The following is a 2,757-nucleotide window of genomic DNA, read 5'->3' on the forward strand; positions in this document are numbered from 1 at the left end:
CCCTTCCAAATGGCATAATTAACACCATTCAAAGTAACCATTCTACTTGTGTTGGCTTCCATTGTTTTCCCCAAAAAATATAGTTATCGCAAATCAAAGTATATCTTTTCTGATGTGGAAGTTCAGACTGTGCTGCAACCACAGAGTATACTCAGATAAAACCTGGCTCTGATACCAGTTTGTTGGGAAAACGCGGACAAGCACAAAAATATATATGGTAAAAGTAATGGAAATAAAATGGGAAAATAACGACACCAAGAATTTTACGTGGAAACCCTTCTGAATAAGGGAAAAAACCACGGACTAAGAGGAGCAATTGATATTACTATAGTAAGGAATTTTACACTGTGTAGTCACGAATACAATACTCAAAGTGACTACTACACACTCAAAAGGAACAACACTCTTTTGGTTTCCGTCTTACTAAAATATCGCTCACACTCTATTTTTCTTCACAGACTATTTTCTTGTATAGTCTATGGAATACCTCACTTTGCTCTCAAAATGGTTTTTCTCTCTGACTTGGTGTGTTCTACAAATGAGCAAGAATGCTCTATTTATAGAAGGATAAAACCATGCCTATGTCACTAATGACATATGTAAACATAGCAAAGTCAAGAATGGTTGCAAATCTTACCAATTTGCCAACTACCAAATCTTTTATTTTCAACTCCAATTACTATTCCTTTTTAACAATTGCTTGTACCAATTGAATAGCTAAAGTTGACTAAAAAATGGGATGGATTCAACATAAATAGTTATGTAGTTGATGATTGTAATCATCTCAAGTGGCCTTAAGTAGACTATAATAAACTTGAGTATTTTCTAAAGATATTATTTTTCCTTCAATATTTCCTACATATTTTATAATCTCAATAAATTTGATTTCAAAAATGAATTAGGAATTTAATTTATTATTTTCCAAATGAACTGTGAAATATGGTAGGCCATCTCTATATATAATTTTCAATTTCAGTCAAATCTATATATTATACATTAATTGTGATGATTGTTTTCCTTACAAGAACTCAAAAGAATTTCTAGTATAATTTTTTTTGTTTAATTTGTTCTTTAAATTAGTGTTATTGAAAAGTGAATAAGTCACCTACTCATTCTCCTAATGTTAATATAACGAACATGAGTGATCATGATTCCATAAATATTCTGTCTAGGGCAATTATGTTAGCAGACAATCTGCAACATCCAGCCTCACAAAATTGGCGAATAATCGACCCTTTTTTGTTGACCAGAGGAGGGACTTCACATCGTCTTGAAGAGGATGAAGTAACAATAAGGTATTTCCAAACAAGAACTCATCACGTTGTTGCACCTAAAAACATAAATAATCCCATAAAATATGAAATAATTGTTGGAAAAGAATCTGCAGAGATTTGTGCCATTTGTCAGGCAGAATATAAGCATGAAGATACCATTGGCGCACTTTTTTGCGGACATGAATATCACGCCAACTGCATCGAATACTGATTTTTGAGGAATTGTTCTATATGTCGAGCTTCATTTTTTCCTTTCACCTAAAGAAAGTTAAAGTGTTTAGAGATTATTTTATTCTAAGATTATGTTGTATTAGTCTTAAGTTTTCTTAAATGAAGAAATAGTTGCAAGACCGATCATAGTTTATTAATGTATATGTTAAAACTCATGCTCTTCTCAAAAAGATAAAAACAAATTGCTACTAGTGAGATTCGAACACACTAACACATTAATTTTGTGTGTAATTACTCTTTCAAGATGCCTAAAGCTACTACGCTACATCATATTATTGTGTCAATGGTATCCAAAATATGTTATGTGGTCATTGTATTTATCATTTTACTTGTATATAAGGTATAGTTTTCCGACAAAGGTTGTTCAATTGGACAACCTTACATAAGGGTGGCTACGTCACTGTTATTAAGAGACAATGAATTACAATATATAGCATTTGATTGATCAACATTTAGCTTACACTCTAGCATTATATCTTATATAAATGATTTATTTGATAATACATTATCCTTTTTACTATTGTAGCAATGTTATTGATTCTTGAATTTCTTCTACTGTTCCCCACTTTGTCTTAAACACTGATTTTGCAATGAACAAAACGATCAATCCATAAATAAATCCAAATATAAAGATTACACATCTACTAAATTCTGCAACCTTAGTCCAATCATTGATGTGAGAATTTTTATAGCTCGTAAATACAATGAATTTTTTCGCAATAATTGTAGCCTCAAGAAAATCGTCATGTCTGATAGGAAATACACTTATGAGTCATGGAAGGATCTTTTTAAACACCGAATGATGATTGAATAGTAAAAAGGCTTTGAAATAGCATGTCTGAGCTGAAATTTGAGTAGGAATCATAGTAAGGATGATATTGAGAGGGACAAAAGTCAAAACAACATCTTCAAGTCTATCACAGTGTTTAGGTAAATCCCTATCTTATTTATGAGTGTTTTTGTCACGACTAAAACATACACCCTGAACGTGGCCGGAATTCAAAAACCATTGTTGGACCCCAAGCGAACCCTCAACCTGGCTGACTACAAGCGGAAGACTAACTTGAGCATACATAAGCATCAAATTCAAACAAACGTCTAGAAACAATTTATTGAATCTCAAAACATTGCTAAATATACTGAGTATGATATATAAGTTTTAAATAAAATATCTGAAACCGAAAGACTCCAAAACAGCTTATCTATGAAGCCTCTACTATTAAGGAAGGATGCCATGACAAGACCCACGACA

This window comes from Solanum pennellii, chromosome 10, assembly GCF_001406875.1.
Source record: "Solanum pennellii chromosome 10, SPENNV200".
Lineage (NCBI taxonomy): Eukaryota > Viridiplantae > Streptophyta > Magnoliopsida > Solanales > Solanaceae > Solanum > Solanum pennellii.